This window comes from Nycticebus coucang, chromosome 16 (genome assembly GCF_027406575.1).
Source record: "Nycticebus coucang isolate mNycCou1 chromosome 16, mNycCou1.pri, whole genome shotgun sequence".
In the NCBI taxonomy this organism is placed as follows: domain Eukaryota; kingdom Metazoa; phylum Chordata; class Mammalia; order Primates; family Lorisidae; genus Nycticebus; species Nycticebus coucang.
The window spans coordinates 11,649,006-11,667,836 of NC_069795.1; the positions used below are offsets into that span (position 1 = coordinate 11,649,006).

The following is an 18,831-nucleotide window of genomic DNA, read 5'->3' on the forward strand; positions in this document are numbered from 1 at the left end:
GAGGGACCAGAGCGCCAAAAGTCAGCACTGCAGATAGGGATGGCCTACACATTAGCACAATGGTAGAGAACCTTTGAAAGGAAGGGTAGAAAGTGACTGATTTATACTTTTTCTCATTTTAAAATTTCATTTTCAATACCATTAAATTCCTTTTTTTTTTTTTTTCCTTTTTGAGACAGAGTCTTACTTTGTTGCCCTTGATAGAGTGCTGTGGCGTTACAGCTCACAGCAACCTCTAATTCTTGGACCCAAGCGATTCTTTTGCCTCAGCCTCCCAAGAAGCTGGGCCTACAGGTGCCAGACACAACACCCAGGTATTTTTATAGATAAGGTCTCACGAAAGATAGGAGAACAGTCCAAGATGGTGGCTGAGTAACAGCTTCCCTACAACAGGGCACGGTTAGTGTGGGGAGATAAGACTCCAGGCATCTCTGGCTGGTGGGATCTGCCTATAATCATCCCTTTGAGAATACAGGGAGTCAGCAAGGGACTTCCAGACCCCAAGAGGAGGACAAAAACAGTGAAAATCTGGCAAGTGGTTGTGTGTGTTCGATCGACCTAATCCCGCTGGCAGCCGTTAAGTAGAAGCAGCAGTGAGACTGCAAACCAGAAAGGCCTTACCTGTGAACTGTTTCGGTGTTTTTGGACTTGGAACTAAGTTGAACTGCCTTGGGGAGAGCTTGAGCAGGAGTGCAGACAATTCTGGGCATTGTCTAGGGCCCCAGACTGAGCCGCTGAGCCAGATGGAGCTAATAGTGTTTGGCTGTGGGCCATAGGGAGCCATTCTGAGAGAACTGCTCTGGCAAGCTCTGCCCTCAGGGCCGCAGAGCAAGTATCGGGCAGGAGCTAGTAACCTAGTGACTGAGCAGCCTAAAGGCGGGGATTGAGCTGCCTTACAGCCTTAACCCTTAGGGGCAGAGTGAGATGGGTTTTGGCACTCTGGAGTCTTGGACTGTTGCCCTGAGTAGACAGCCGTGGCGTCACAGCTCATAGCAACCTCAAACTCCCAGGCTTGGCACCACCGGATGTCCATAAGCGCTGTGCCACAACCTGCGACCGCCGGGCCTACACATGCCCTGACCAGGAACTGCGGGAGCCACGCAACCCTGCATCCTTCCTCCTGTACCCTCCCTAACTCCACATTGGCCCACTCGTCTGGCCAGGGACTCCGGTCGCTGCGTGCCCTCCGGAACCCTCCCTGTCTCTATGAAGAGCCCTTCTCCAGGTGAGAGACTGCTGGAGCCTTGGGCTCTCTGTGCCAAAGTCACTGGGCGCCAGGCACTCCCAGAACCGTGCGCACCACCTCCCGCCCTGTTGCTGGATCCGGGTGTGTCACACTCCAGAGCTGCTTCAACAACCAGAACTCCCTAGCTGGGGAAGCCCCAGAGGAACTACACAGGATCACTCCTTACAAAGATCCCACTGGGGTCTAATCTTGGAGAGAAACCTCCACAACTCTGAGGACAGCAAGAGGCAACAGTGAAAAACAATCATGAAGTGAAATCAACAGAAAAACTCTGGCAATATGAATGAACAGAGTAGATCAATGCCCCCAAGGATCAATGGGGCAGACACAGCACAAGATCCCATGCACAAATAGTCAAGATATCAGAAATCAAACTCAGACTCTGGATAGCAAATATGATCGAATTAGAATTCCAAGAAGTAACCCAAAAGATATCTCAAGAATTCAACGAATTCAAAGACCAAATGACCAAAGATTTTGACACATTGAGACAAGAAGTTGCAGCCCTCAAAGATCTGAGAAACACAGTAGAATCCCTCAGTAACAGAATGGACCAAGCAGAAGAAAGGATTTCTGACACTGAAGAGAAGGCTTTTGAATGCTCCCAAACTCTCAAAGAGGAAGAGAAATGGAGGGCAAAAATAGATCACTCTCTCAGAGAGCTCTGGGATAATTCGAAGAAAATCAATATTCGTCTTATAGGGATTCCCCAAAAGCAACAAAGTGGCTTCACAAGGCACAGAGTCGCTTCTCCATGAGATTATGAAGAACTTTCCAGACATACCAAGAGATTCTGAAATTCAGATAACAGACAGTTTCAGAACTTCAGCACAACTCAAACCCAAATAAGACGTCCCCCAGACACATCATAATCAATTTCACTAAAGTTAATATGAAGGAGAAAATTCTGAAAGCAGCCAGATGAAAGAAAACCATACCTACAAGGAAAGAATATTAGAATAACTGTAGATCTCTCTGCTGAAACCTTTCAAGGTAGAAGACGATGATCATTGATTTTAATCTCCTAAAACAAAAAAACATTCAACCCAGGATCCTGTACCCAGCTAAACTGAGTTTCATTTATGACAGAGAAATTAAATACTTCAATGACATTCACATGTTGAAGAAATTTGTCACAACTAAACCAGCTCTCCAGGATATTCTCAGACCTATCCTCCATAAAGACCAGCGTAATCCTCCACCACAAATGTAAACCCACCCGGAAAATTTTGATCAAATTCCAACTTCCACTGTCACAAAAGGATTAAAAATGTCCACCAGACTCTCAAAAGGCTTATCAATATTCTCAATTAATGTAAATGGTTTAAACTGTCCTCTAAAGAGGCACAGGTTGGCTGACTGGATACAAAAACTCAAGCCCGATATCTGCTGCATACAAGAATTCATCTTACATTAAAAGACAAATACAGACTCAAGGTGAAGGGATGGTCATCTATACTCCAGGCAAATGAAAAGCAGAAAAAAAGCAGGCATGGCAATCCTATTCACAGACATAATAGCCTTTAAACCAACCAAAATAAGGATAAGGATGGACACTTCATATTTGTTAAAAGTAATACTCAATATGATGAGATTTCAATTATTAATATTTATGCACCCAACCAGAACGCACCTCAATTTAAAAGAGACACTCTAACAGACATGAGCAACTTGATTTCCTCCAGTTCTATAGTAGTTGGAGATTTTAACACCCCTTTACCAGTGCTGGATAGATCCTCCAAAAGAAATTTTAGATTTAAACTTAACCATTCAACATCTAAACTTAACAGACATCTATACAACATTTTATCCCAACAAAACTGAATACACATTCTTCTCATCAGCCCACGGAACATACTCCAAAATTGACCACATCCTAGGCCACAAATCTAACCTCAGAAAAATTAAAAAAATAGAAATTATTCCTTGCATCTTCTCAGACCATCATGGAATAAAAGTTGAACTCAATAACAACAGGAGTCTGCATAACCATACAAAAACATGGAAGCTAAACAACCTTATGCTGAAGGATAGATGAGTTATAGACGAGATTAACAAGGAAATCACCAAATTTTTGGAACAAAACAACAATCAAGACACAAATTACCAGAACCTCTAGGATACTGCAAAGGCAGTCATAAGGGAAATTTATAGCACTGCAAGCCTTCCTCAAGAAAATGGAAAGAGAGAAAGTTAATAACTTAATGGGACATCTCAAGCAACTGGAGAAGGCAGAACACTCCAACCCCAAACCCAGCAGAAGAAAAGAAATAACCAAAATCAGAGCAGAACTAAATGAAATTGAAAACAAAAGAATTATACAAAGATCAATAAATCCAAAAGTTGGTTTTTTGAAAAGGTCAATAAAATAGATAAACCTTTGGCCAACCTAACCAGAAAAAAAAAGAGTAAAATCTCTAATTTCATCAGTCAGAAATGGTAACGATGAAATAACAACAGACCCCTCAGAAATTCAAAAAATCCTTAATGAATACTACAAGAAACTCTACTCTCAGAAATATGAAGATCTGAGAGAAATCAACTAATACCTGGAAGTACCACACCTACCAAGACTTGGCCAGAAAGAAGCGGAAATGTTGAACAGGACTATATCAAGTTCTGAAATAGCATCAACTATACAAAATCTCCCTAAAAAGAAAAGCCCAGAACCAGATGGCTTTACGTCAGAATTCTACCAAACCTTTAAAGAAGAACTAGTACCTATATTACTAAACCTATTCCAAAATATAGAAAAAGAAGGAATATTATCCAACACATTCTACAAAGCAAACATCACCTTGATCCCCAAACCAGGGAAAGACCCAACAAGAAAAGAAAATTATAGACCAATATCACTAATGAATATTGATGCTAAAATACTCAATAAGATCCTAACAAACAGAATCCAACAACACATCAAAAAAATTATACACCATGACTAAGTGGGATTTATCCCAGGGTCTCAAGGCTAGTTCAACATACAAAAATCTATAAATGTAATTCAGCATATAAACAACCTAAAAAATAAAGATCATATGATTCCCTCAATTGATGCAGAAAAAGCTTTTGATAATATTCAGCATCCCTTCATGATCAGAACACTTAAGAAAATTGGTATAAAAGGGATATTTCTTAAACTAATAGAAGCCATCTACAGCAAACCCACAGCCAATATCGTATTGAATGGAGTTAAATTGAAATCACTTCCACTTAGATCAGGAACCAGGCAAGGTTGCCCATTGTCTCCATTGCTCTTTAACATTGTAATGGAAGTTTTAGCCATTGCAATTAGGGAAGAAAAGGCGATCAAGAGTTTCCACATAGGGTCAGAAGAGATCAAATTTTCACTCTTCGCAGATGATATGATGGTATATCTGGAAAACACTAGGGATTCTACTACAAAACTTTTAGAAGTGATCAAGGAATACAGCAATATCTCAGGCTACAAAATCAACACCCATAAATCTGTAGCCTTTACATATACCAACAATAACAAAGCTGAAAAAACAGTCAAGGACTCTATTCCCTTCACAATGGTGCCAAAGAAGATGAAATATTTGGAAGTATACTTAACAAAGAACGTGAAAGATCTCTACAAAGAGAACTGTGAAACTTTAAGAAAAAAAAATAGCTGAAGATGTTAACAAATGGAAAAACATACCATGCTCATGGCTGGGAAGAATCAACATTGTTAAAATGTCTATACTACCCAAAGCAATATATAATTTTAATGCAATTCCTATTAAAGCTCCACTGTCATATTTTAAAGATCTTGAAAAAATAGTACTTCGTTTTATATGGAATCAGAAAAAAAACCTCGAACGTTACTCAGCAATAAACACACAGCAGGAGGAATCACACTACCAGACCTGAGACTGTACTATAAATCAATAGTGATCAAAACAGCATGGTACTGGCACAAAAACAGAGACATAGATGTTTGGAACAGAATAGAAAACCAAGAGATGAATCCAGCTACTTACCGTTATTTGATCTTTGACAAGCCAATTAAAAACATTCAGTGGGGAAAAGATTCCCTATTTAACAAATGGTGCTGGGTGAACTGGCTGGTGATCTGTAAAAGACTGAAACTGGACCCACACCTTTCACCATTAACTAAGATACACTCTCACTGGATAAAAGATTTAAACTTAAGACATGAAACTATAAAAATACTTGAAGAAAGTGCTGGGAAAACTCTTGAAGGAATCGGCCTGGGTGAATATTTTATGAGGAGGACTCCCCAGGCAATTGAAGCAGTATCAAAAATACACTACTGGGACCTCATCCAACTAAAAAGCTTCTGCACAGCCAAGAACATAGTAAGTAAAGCAAGCAGACAGCCCTCAGAATGGGAGAAAATATTTGCAGGTTATACCTCTGATAAAGGTCTAATAACCAGAATCCACAGAGAACTCAAACGTATTAGCAAGAAAAGAACACGTGATCCCATCTCAGGGTGGGCAAGGGACTTGAGGAGAAGCTTCTCTAAAGAAGACAGATGCACGATCTACAAACACATGAAAAAAAGCTCATCATCCTTAATCATCAGAGAAATGCAAATCAAAACTACTCTGAGATATCACCTAACCCCAGTAAGAGTAGCCCACATATAACAAAATCCCAAAACCAGAGATGGATGGCGTGGATGTGGAGAAAAGGGCACACTTCTACACTGCCGGTGGGAATGCACACTAATATGTTCCTTCTGGAAGGATGTTTGGAGAATACTTAGAGACCTAAAAATAGACCTGCCATTCGATCCTATAATTCCTTTACTAGGTTCATACCCAGAAGACCAAAAATCACAATATAACAAAGACATCTGTACCAGAATGTTTATTGCAGCCCAATTCATAATTGCTAAGTCATGAAGAAGCCCAAGTGCCCATCGACCCAAGAATGGACTAGCAAATTGTGATACATGTATACCATAGAATATTATGCAGCCTTAAAGAAGGATGGAGACTTTACCTCTTTCATGTTTACATGGATGGAGCTGGAACATATTCTTCTTAGCAAAGTATCTCAGGAATGGAAGAAAAAGTATCTAATGTACTCAGCCCTACTATGAAGCTAATTTATAGCTTTCACATGAAGACTATAACCCAACTATAGCACAAGACTATGAGGAAAGGGCCAAGAAAGGGAAAGGGAGGGGGGAGGTTTGGGTGGAGGGAGGGTAATGGGTGGTGCCACATCTATGGTGCATCTTAGAATGGGTACAGGCAAACTTACTAAAGGCAGAATACAAATGTCTACATACAATAACTAAGAAAATGTCATGAAGGCTACGTTGAACAGTTTGATGAGAATATTGCAGATTGTATATGAAACCAGCACATTGTACCCCTTAATTGCACTAATGTACACAGCTATGATTTAACAATAAAAAAATAATAAAAATAAAATAAAAAGATAAGGTCTTGCTCTGGTTCAGGCTGGTCTCCAACCTGTTGAGCTCAGGTAATCCACCTGTCTTGGCCTCCCAGAGTGCTAGGATTATTCAGAATTTATGCAAAAGACTATAATTGAAAGATACAGAAGTGCAGCTAATCATGTGTTAGGAGGCACTGGAAAATGGAAAGCAATACAAAGTAAATTTAATGAATCTGCAAAAAAAATTATGACAATAAGACAGTTACAAAAGCAATTCCGAAATGTATCAAATACATGAAAGAAGATACTTAAAAAAGTTAAAATACAGGCTCCGTGCCTGTGGCTCAAGTAGCTAAGGCGCCAGCCACATACACCTGAGCTGGCAGGTTTGAATCCAGCCCAGGCCCGCCAAACAAGGACGGCTGCCACCAAAAAATAGCCAGGCACTGTGGCGGGTGCCTGTAGTCCCAGATACTTGGGAGGCTGAGGCAGGAGAATCACTTGAGCCCAGGAGTTGGAAGTTGCTGTGAGCTGTGATGTAACAGCACTCTACTCAGGGTGACAGCTTGATGCTTTGTCTCAAAAAAAAAAAAAAAAAGTTGAAACACATTTTGAGTATGGCAGTTTTATAGGACAGGTTGAACCAATCTTTGTAACTGTCGAAATACATGGCAACTTTAAGGCCTGCAAGGATGGAGTTTGCAGGAACCATAAAACGAGGGACATCAAATAAAACAAGAAGGCTCTAGCATCTAATGATCCAAATCTCAACACTGCAGAATTTTTTGTTGTGGTTGTTGTTTTTGATGGTTTCCTTCATCCAAGTCAAACACGGCTGACATACACAGTCAGTGGTAAGGAAACAAACACGCTGCGCGCAGGCAGGCATCCCAGGCTTTTTCTGTTGTTGTGCCCTCGGGAGTTTAAGATGGCATTAAAAAAAAAAAAAAAAAGGAGAACATGGATGATTTCTAGGTTGATAAAGTTTTTTAAAAGTTGAACTTCAAAAAAAAAAAAAAAAACATCAAACTTCTGAGAAGGCAATGTACAGAATGAAGGAATACAAACGAAGACCCAGCCAGGGACTCGCCTTCCTTTGCCATCACAAAGCCCTTGTGAAGCACAGTCCCTTCAAAGAGGGAGCAGAGGGCTGCACGATTCTCTCATTCTTTTCAAATACTGTTGAAATCCTCATGTGCAACTGCAGGTTACTTAAAAGTACCCTTTTAATTCCTTCAGGGAAGAAAATTTCAAGGTGACAAACAAATCTGGTGTCATTAAGTTCTGTATTTACCTAGGAAATGAGTGAAATATCAGGAGAAATGGTTAAGAAAAACTTCACCACACTATGTCAACTTTTCCTGGTGGGCAACCTGAATACAGTGACCCTGAAAATTCTGTTAAATCTACGTGCACTTTGTCACAGTTATTTCTCTACTATAACAAAGATAAAAAGAGAACAAATAAGAATTACTAAGAATCAAAAGTCAGTATCTCACATGCGACTTTTCCTCAAATTATTTTTTCTAAAATCATTAATTCTACAATCACATATTTCTTGGCTGGATATTTATCTAGAAGTAAGGTATTGCGTATATAATTCTGTTGACTTTTCCTCTATGAATTCAAGTGTATATGTTTTACACGAGATATACTGTGGAATAATTCAAGATTATCTTCCAATAAAGTATAATTACTGACTTAATAAATAAGAAATGATTAAATAAGCATTCAAGAAGTTATAGCTACATGTTACAAATACTTATATGGGAAAAATAAGACTATAAAATTTGTAGTATATATATAAATTAAACCAATAACATAAACAGAATTCTTAAGATAATAGAGCAAAGTTTTTTAATCAGGGTCCCTGAATGAGGTTAGGCCTTGTGAACACCATGAAACTGCATGAAAACCTGGAGTATTTGGGCATTTTTTTTAGTAGCAAAAGCTCATTTTTTTTTTTTGAGAAAGAGTCTCACTATGTCGCCCTTGGTAGAGTGCTGTGACATCTACCTCAAACTCTCAGGCTTAAGTGATTCTCTTGCCTCTGCCTCCCAAGTAGCTGGGACTACAGGTGCCTGCCACAACGCCCGGCTATTCTTTCTTTCTTTTTTTTTTTTTTTTTGAGACAGAGCCTCAAGCTGTCACCCTCAGTAGAGTGCTATGACATCACAGCTCACAGCAACCTCCAACACCTGGGCTTAAACAATTTTCCTGCCTCCGCCTCCCAAGTAACTGGGACTACAGGGCCCGACACAACGCCCAGCTATTTTTTTTTTTTTTTTAGTTGCAGCTGTCATTGTTGTTTGGCAGGCCTGGGCTGGATTCGAACCCACCAGCTCAGGTGGTATGTGGCTAGCGCCTTAGCTGCTTGAGCCACCGGCACTGAGCCAGGGCTATTCTTTGTCGTAGTTGTCATTGTTGTTTAGCTGGCCCGGGGTCAGGTTCGAACCTGCCAGCCTTGGTGTATATGGCTGGCGCCACAACCACTGTGCTACAGGTGCCGGGTTGAAAGCTCATATTTTTATTAGATTCTCTTTGATCAAACACAGACTATGAAGAACAAAAAAATATTGCCAAATAAAGATTTTGTTTTGTATTAGTTAAGGTAAACAAAAATCAGCTTGCTTTTAATTTTCTTCCCTTAGACCAAAGAGGGAAGTCAGACCAAAGAGGGAAGTCACTCATTTCCTCCAAAGAACTAAGATATTTGAACCAAAAAACATCTTTGGACGTACTATGGCATATAGCCAAAGTATTTCAAAAGAAATATGCTTGACAAATTAGATGCCCACATAAATGCAACTAGTTTTCCACTGAAAACTATGCCTCACTTTTAAGTTTACTGAAGATGGTTACTCTACTGCCATGCTAAAGGTCACAGAATTACTTGATTTAGTAACTGTGATGGTCTCTCTCTCCTTCATCTGGTCTTAAGAGACGCTCAAAATAGATGTTATTATGTGAAGTGATATTTCTCAAAACATAAAGTATTCACCTAAAAAATATGTATAGGATTCTTGTTAATATTACTTTGCACAAATATTTATGAAGAGAAAATTTCTTTTTAATTATGACAGAGTTGCTTTGTCACCTTCAGTAGAGTGCTATGGCATCATAGCTCACAGCAACCTCTAACTCTTGGCTCAAGCGATTTTCTTGCCTCAGCCTCCTAAGTAGCTGCAACTCCAGGCACCCACCACAATGCCTGGCTATTTTTAGAAGCAGGTGTCTCACTCTGGCTCAGGCTGGTCTCGAACCTGTGAGCTCAGACAAACCACCTGCCTCAGCCTCCCAGGGTGCTAGGATTACTGGTGTGAGCCACTGCACCCAGCCCCATGAAGAGAAAAATTAACTAGCAACAGGGACACATGAAAAGAGACTAGCACTTAGTGAACATTTATTTGCTAATAAATTTTTCCGAAGGTTTATTTTACTTTTGGTTTACGCTTCAGGCTGTACCTTGAAAATGAGAGACAAAAACAAAACATACCTTCATTAATTCTTGAAATTCATGAACCCAACACCATAAATCAGAATAATAATTTATAATAATTTTTGTACTGTTAATATTAAATTGACCTCATATGAAATTGATCTAGGTACCAGCATCAGAAATTTCACATGTTCTTTTAATCTATGACATAGTATCTATTCAAAAAGTCTGAGGCTAAGTGCTATTATATAAAGAAACATTATTTTCTCACCTAGGGATAATATGTCACACCTACTATCAAAGTTTATAAAAGGCCTATTTTGTTTTGTTTTTTTGAGACAGGGTCTCACTCTGTTGCCTATCATCATAGCTCATTGTAGCCTCCAACTCCTGGGCTCAAGTGGTCCTTGTGCCTCAGCCTCCCGAGTAGTTGAGACAACAGGTACACACCATCGAACCCAGCTAATTTTTTTCTTTTCTGGTATAGATAGGGCTTTTCTTCCTGTTGCCCAGGATGCTCTCAAACTCCTGGCCACAAGCAATCCTCCTTCTATATCTACCTCCCAAAGTGCTACAAGGCAGGTGTGAGCCACCACACACACCCTAAAAGCCCTTTTGTCTTTTTAAAATATGTTAACCTTTTGGGGTGGCGCCTGTGGCTCAAGGAGTAGGGAGCCTTCCCCATATACTGGGATTGGCGGGTTCAAGCCCAGCCCTGGCCAAAACTTCAAAAAAAAAAAAATAATAAAATAAAAATAATAACAAATAAAAAGAAAAAATATGTCTAAAAAAATGTTAACCTTTTGTCAAGTAAATGGCTGTGAAACAAATCATAAGCTATTAAAGTCAGTCAACAAACCCAACAAGGACTGAATTTATACCTGTGCAGACAAATTCAAAAATAACTCATAGAATTATGACCAATCAGGGTGGTGCCTGTGGCTCAAAGGAGTAGGGCGCCAGACGCATATACCGGAGGTAGCGGGTTCAAACCCAGCCCCAGCCAAAAACTGCAAGAATTATGACAATCAATACAAATTTATATTCAATTTATCAAAAAATTATAAAGTTTATTTTACTCATTTTTAATTCTTTTTTTTTTTTTGTAGAGACAAAGTCTCACAGTACCTCCCTCGGGTAGAGTGCCGTGGCGTCGCACGGCTCACAGCAACCTCTAACTCTTGGGCTTACGCAATTCTCTTGCCTCAGCCTCCCGAGCAGCTGGGACTACAGGTGCCCGAAGCAACACCCGGCTATTTTTCTGTTGCAGTTTGGCCGGGGCTGGGTCGGAACCCACCACCCTCGGCATATGGGGCCGGCACCCTACTCACTGAGCCACAGGCGCCGCCCAATTCTTATTTATTTTTATTTTTTGCGACAGAGTGTCAAGCTGTCACCCTGGGTAGAATGTCCTGGAGTCATAGCTCACAGCAACCTCCAACTCTTGGGCTCAAATGATCCTTATTTTTTTTTCTACTTTTAGTACAGATGGGGGTCTGGCTTTTGCTCTGGCTGTTCTTGAACTTGTGAGCTCAAACTATCCACCCACCTCAGCCTCCCCGGAGTGCTCAGATTATAAGCGTGAGCCACCATGCCTGGCCATTTTTAAAATTTCTATATTAACTTATTTTTAGAGATGAAGTCTTGGTACATTGCCCAGGCTGGAGTGCAGTGGCCATTCACAGGCATGATCACAGTGCACTGCAGCCTCAAATCCATGAGCTCAAACGATCTTCCTGACTGCAGGTATTTGCCACTGCAATCAGGTAAGTTTATTCATTCTCGATGCATGAAAAGTGAGAGAAGGCCTCTAAGCAGGGGCTCACACCTGTAATCCTACCACTCTGGGAGGATAGCGTGAGGTCAGGAGTCTGAAACCAGTCTGAGCAAAGTAAGACCATGTTTCTACTAAAAGTAAAAAAAATAGCCAGGCAGGGTGGCACATGACTGTGGTTCCAGCCACACAGGAGGATTGTTTGAGCCCAGGAGCTTTAAGTTGCTGTGAGCTAGTCTGAGGTCATGGCACTCTAGACTGGTGACAGAGTGAGACTCTGTCTCCAAAAGAAAAAAAAAGAAGTGAAGAGTGTAAAGAAAAGGATATATTGGTTAGTTATTTAAATTTTGAGTAGGGGTATACTAATGGTTAAAAACATGTTTAAATATCCTAAATTAGAAGGTAATATTTAACCTTTAACCCTTGGCACAAAGTGGCAGTCAAAGTTAAGCGCTAGGGGAAGGGGGTGTGTGTGTGTTTGTGAAGACACAGGGAGAACAGCTAAAAGGTCCTGCCCCTCTGTAACAGAAATAGGTTATTAGGAATCTTCTCCCACGAGGCTTTAGAAAGTACTAACCCTGGTATAACCAGAGAGAAAACTGACTTCAGTTTGTCCTAAACATCTCAGTCTTCTCCCAAATACCTCAACTTTATTGACAAAGCAGTATTTTATTATTTTAAATACATGTTGTTCTAAAGGGTGAAAGTATCAAGATGTTTGGCTTAATTAGAGAATAAAAAAAAAAAAGAAGAAAATATCTTTTAACAAGATTTGAGTTCTGCTTTCCTTCTTTTCCGAAATCATATTTTTATTAACATTTTTTTTTTACAACTTAAAAAGAAAAAAATCCACACTATAACAAAAAGTTCAACCAACCAACCAGTCTACTGGCATGGCACAGAACCTAACGTACAACATCTGTTAACTATTCTGATCTTGGGAGTATTCTATACAGTCTACATTCAAGGAATCTGTATAAAGTTTCCACAATCACAAGTAATGAGAGTTAGAATGAGAGTCAGAGGATTTTATTATTTCTATGCAGAAGAGGTATTTTCCAAAGGATTATACAGGTAAAAATAAAATTTTATCTTGAACAAAATAAGACAGCAAACCATGAAACAGCCAAACATTATTCCACTAATTAAGGGGAACATCGTTGTTATTTGAATTCACACTGATTTCTCTTGCTGTCTCTGTATCTCCTCTTTCTGGATCTTTTTCTTTCCTTCATTGTTTCCCTTCGCATGCATTTTTTTTCCTGACTTCTCATTCTGTTCTGTAGTTCTTTCTCCAGCTCTTTTCTTTTTTCCCCTGGTTGCTAAACATTATGCCTTTCACTGCCTTCATAATGAATGAGCCTGCCATGAAAACAAGTGTCTGAAACCAAGAGCATAAAAGCCTTAGTTAAGCAAACAAACTTATTTATTATAACTGGCATTCTCATTTCAACATCAATTCAGTTCTGAGGCACAATTTTTAGAACAGATATTGTTACAGGCAGAATTTACACTTCTAACAGCCCCATGTGTCTAATTTAAGAAGCATGGATTTCCCAAGTATTAAGAAATATAATTCTTTATTCTGAATTAGTCTAAAATACTCAAAGCTTGCTAAGAAATAAAGTATTACCCACTTTTGGAACAGTATACTGACCATAATATTGTCTCTCATATGATGGAAATATGCACATAGACCTAAATAACTGAGTGCTCTTTGATATTTTTTGCAGACAAATAGCAAATTCAATGATCTAACAAGCTTGTTATAAAGATATGTCTACAGTATACAGTACCTTGTCCAGCTTATAAATCAGAGCTTACCCCATCCCACACACAGCTTGTCAGGAGGAAAAATTCAATCATACTCCATGATAATAATAACTAATCATTAACTTTTACAAAAAAAGGCCTAGTGCTTTATGGTAAAGGCTAACTTAGACACTGAGCACTCATCTGCGTAGGGGAAAGTGAAGCACAGAGCTGGAGATGGTTCATCATTCTTAGTCTGAGAAAGATGTGCATTGCCTGAGTAGGGCATGGAGACCTTTAGAAAGAAGTCTAAGTGGATGACGCAGCCCAGGAGAACTGCCAGGCACTGCAACACTGCCTCCTCCACTGCCACTGACTGGAAGAAAGAAATGCTCAAATGTAAACGGGCATTCACATTAGGACTTGTCCAGTACACACCAACTAGACAGGAGCCAACAAGGACTTAACTTTTCAACATGAAACACAGTATCTTGCCCCTGTGGGTGTTGGACTCTCTTTATTTGGCATACAGTAGAGCCCTGAAAACTGTAAGCTATACTTTATGCTGCTGCTGTAGCTATAATTATAGCTAAAATATTACAACACAGAACATTGGGCTGTCAATGCCAAGGAGAACTCCTACAGTAACTGCCAACATTGCCAAAGGCAAGGTGAAGTCAAGTGCTACTATCCCAAGAGTCCTTATTAGTAATGTTCTATTTGACACTTGTTTAGAACCATAATTTTATACCAATAGGCAAGCTCCATATGTAAGAAAAATAATTATCAGAATGTCTCTGTGTGCCTTTTAGGCATACAGAGTCTCCAAAGGAAATGAAATTTTTATTTTCTTGTAAACTGAGGTATAAAGAAAAAGTCAGAGATAATCTATAATTTTACATTGAAGTTTCTGGGACATGAATTTGAAAAGACTATTTCCTAACATGAAAGAAATAAGTATCTTTTTTAGAATATATAAATACCACACTTATAACGTAAAGTATTAAAGTACATGAAAAAATAGCCTTTCTTAGAAGGAAAGAATGAGCCCTCAATTTTTAGGAGCTCAGATAGAAACTTAAAGGTTCAGGACTGTGGAGACATTACTGCTGAATCTGGAACCATTTAACAGCAGATGACCATAACTGTAAGTTTGCTTTATGTTTTCAATATGTTGCTTCCCATGTGCAATGAATACATGCTAACCTGACAATAAGGATAAGTTTTTCTCTTTAATCAATGACTTGAGAGTTTCCATCATTGCTTATCAGATCTTGGGTACGAAAGGCAGGAGTCTAATTCTTCCTGGAGAAAATGGGAGAAACCCACAAAAGAATGAATCTGAGGGTGGCGCCTGTGGCTCAAGGAGTAGGGCGCTGGTCCCATATGCCAGAGGTGGCGGGTTCAAACCTAGCCCCGGCCAAAAAAAATAGAGTTGGGCGGCGCCTGTGGCTCAATAAGTAGGGCACCGGCCCCATATGCCGAGGGTGGCGGGTTCAAACCCAGCCCCAGCCAAACTGCAACAAAAAATAGCCGGGCGTTGTGGCGGGTGCCTGTAGTCCCAGCTGCTCGGGAGGCTGAGGCAAGAGAATTGCGTAAGCCCAAGAGCTGGAGGTTGCTGTGAGTCGTGGGACGCCACAGCACTCTACTGAGGGTGGTACAATGAGACTCTGTCTCTACAAAAAAAAAAAAAAAACAAAAAAAAGAATGAATCTGAATTAGATTGGAAAATGGAATAAACCTACTGGACTGGAAAATGGAATAAATAGAATAAATCTATTCTAATTCAATGGAATAAATCATTCCATTTCCAGTGTAATTTAGATTAGACTGGAAAAATGGAATAAATCAGATTGTATGTGATAAAACAGACTTAATCTCTAAATTCTTTCTCATTAAAAAAACTGAGTACAGGGCGGAGCCTGTGGCTCAAGGAGTAGGGCACCAGCCCCATATACCACGAGTGGCAGGTTCAAGCCCTGCCAGGCCAAAACTATTAAAAAAAAAAACAAAACTGAGTGCACTTATATTTCTCAATCTCTGTCTTACACCTGACTAAACCAGGGTGCAATTATTCTCTATCTTACCTTTATACCTAAGAAACTAGACAAGACTTTGAGTGTGCATCAAAGTAAGCGAATAACATATTAGAAGCAGTTTTTCACCAAAAAAAGATGTGTATGTGTGTGTGTGTGTACGGAGAGAGAGAGAGAGAATCGGTCTTTGCTAAATGTTATCCTCATCTGTGGAGCCGGACATTTAATAATCTCTTAGTGAACTAATTTTAAAGTTTTGGACTCTGAAAGACACTTCTCCAGGGGCACTGTATTGATACACTGTAATAAGGGAACTGCATTTTATGCTTCCAGGTGAACAAGCTACATGAACCTGAGATACAATTGTTCAGTCCTAATTTCTTTTCTATACTTTCCAGCTGGTTTTCTTTTGGGAAAGGAAGGTTTAGGATAGTGAAGTCACACCATCTGGTTAGAAAACGACTGAATAATTGCCCATGTTTCACTCCTGGCAGGTAGAAGTAATTTTGGCATCATCAGTGTGGATGGTCTAAAGGCAGTGCTATAGCAAGAGAAGCATTGAAGAAATCCCACGGGACAGGATGCTGGCTCTTCCTGGTGTCCCTCATCATCCAAGAAACTATCATTGCTAATGAATACACTTTTTTTTTTTTTTTTTTTTTGGAGACAGAGTCTCACTATGTTGCCCTCAGTAGAGTGCGGTGAAGTCATAGCTCACAGCAACCTCAAACTCCTGGGCTTAAGCGATTTTCTTGCCTCAGCCTCCCAAGTAGCTGGGACTACAGGAGCCTGCCACAACGCCTGACCATTTTTTTTGTTGTTGCAGTTGTCATTATTGTTTAGCTGGCCTGGGCCAGGTTCAAACCCCACCAGCCTCGGCCCATGTGGTTGGTGCCATAACAACTGTGTTATGGGTGCCGAGCCATGAATACATGTTTTAAAGTCAAGGGAAAAAAAACGCTTCATATTTTCCAGGGTGGTTACAACAAAGAAGGTAGAAGATACTCAAGAGACTAAATGTTAAATCAGCCTCTGAGTCATCTCCATCAAATTATAAATTTTCGAATCTTCAATTTAACCGTTTCTATTTTGGTTTCACCATGTTTCAGAAAAATACAAGAAATAATAACTGTAGAAAATCTAACATATTCACTAAGCCCTCCAAATGGATGTTAAATAACAGAATAATAAAACTTTCCTGACTTGTAGTGCTTTTACTTACCATGTTAATTTACATGTAAAGTTAATAATGGAAAACCAAAATAAAAATTTAAAAGAAAGAATTGGCCTACTATAGAAATAAGTATATTTGGAAAAAGGGGTAGTGGGAAAAAAGGGCTAAAACCAGGCTTTCTCAAAGAAAATCTGATAGTGAAGACAGCACTGGCCAAGTGAACAGAGCAAGAGCGAGTCACACTGCAATTTAAGAGTGTTCTCTTCAGCAAGGGCAGCAGCAATTCAACTGCCATAATTATTTAGTAGTCCATGTATCTTCTAGGCATTTATCAAAAGTCTCTCATTTTTTTGTTGTTGTTGTTGAGACAGGGTCCCACCCTATGCCTCTGAGCAGAGTGCAGTGGGCATGGTAGCTCACCACACCTCAGACTTGGGCTGCGGGCACCCCGCTGCCTCAGCCTCTGGGATTACAGGTGCTCGCCGCGGCGCTCGGCTGGGTTTTTCCATTTTTTTTTTTTTATTTTTATTAAACCATAGCTGTGTACATTAGTATGATCGTGGGGGTCTCACTGTCGCTCAAGCGAGTCTCGAACTCCTGAGCTCAAGCGATTCTCCCTCCTCGGCCTCCCACAGTGCTGGGATTACAGGCGTGAGCCACCACGCCCGGCAAAAGTCTCTCATTTTTGATAATGAAAAGAGTGCATCATGTTCTAATACTTGAACCTTATCTGGGGAGGCAAATTTCAAGAAAAAGGAATCTTAACATTGAGGCAGAAATCTATACTATTGTCTGGATTCAGAAGATAACGGAATACTTAACATTTGATACCTTGTATTCCAAGAGACTATGAAGAAGCACTACCAGCTGGAGACAGTGTTATATTCTTTATGCTTAAAACAGTGACAAGTCACAAGAAGAGTTATTATGAGTATTTGTATTATACTCATTATCCTAGAGATGGAAAACTTACAGCTGTACTTCTAATACTGACAGACCAAACAATTATATACACATAAATATAGAACATATATAGTGGACACACACAATGTAAGCAGGAGAGTAAAGCCAAGAAAAACACTAAGTCAGCTCAAATAATATTTCCCCTAAGAGTACTTTCCTAGAATTGTACCATTGAGAAAAGATCATTACCTAATACTCTGAAGGAACAGCACGAATACCTGAAACTCAGATGTCTACACAATATGGCTTAGAATCTCAACCCAAAGGTCAATTAAAGTTTTAAATATGCTTTTTAATTAAAAATTTTTTTCTAGTAATTAAGAATAGAGTTTTACTTCTTTCTAGCATTAAAAGCTAAGCTTGCCAGAGTCAATATAAAGAATTCTAAATTAGAAAAGGAAAACAAAGTATTTGGGGAGGGGGGAAAGCATGACATCTAATTTCTTATAAGGATATAGTTGATAAAAACTTCAATATCTACTCAAATCTAAAGCCATAGAGGATTATTGTTTATAAGAAACGAACTGTTTGCATTCTGGTTTTATTATAAGAGTTATTAACATTCTTAAGATGATAAAGCTGTAAAGTCAAATTGAAAACACCAAATCAGGAAGGCTATGACCTAACCATTGTATAATTTCTCAGAGCTCTGGCATTTTCCTGGGTTTCACTGTGCCCAAATGTGACAAAACCATACACCACTTCTGTCACATAGATGAAAGTGATTACTCAATGGTAAAATTTTAATAATGTGAAGTAAAAAAATAAAGATCTACATTTAAGCACAATCTTGAAGGTAAGAAGTGGCAGAAAAATTCTTAGTTTAAAAAAGAAAATAAGCTCTTTTAGTAGTCTTCAAAGAACATAAGAAAGACAAAACTTGGAGCCTGGCTTTTGGAACTCAACTTGATGTGGTTATAAATGGACAAAAGGATAGAGAAGTACAAAAATATAATACAGGTTACAGAAAGATGTCATGCTGGGGCCACTCACTCAGCCCTAATTTATAGATGCCCAATTCATTTGTAAACACGAAGTCTTTCACAAAGGCTCACCAAGCAGCCAATA

General features: G+C 39.4%; 1 protein-coding gene across 10 annotated transcripts in view; it reads right to left on the reverse strand.

The window, feature by feature from the left end:
* ITSN1 (intersectin 1) overlaps nucleotides 1–18,831 on the reverse strand; it is a 235,177-nt gene that overhangs the window by 86,382 nt on the left and 129,964 nt on the right. The window lies entirely within an intron of this gene.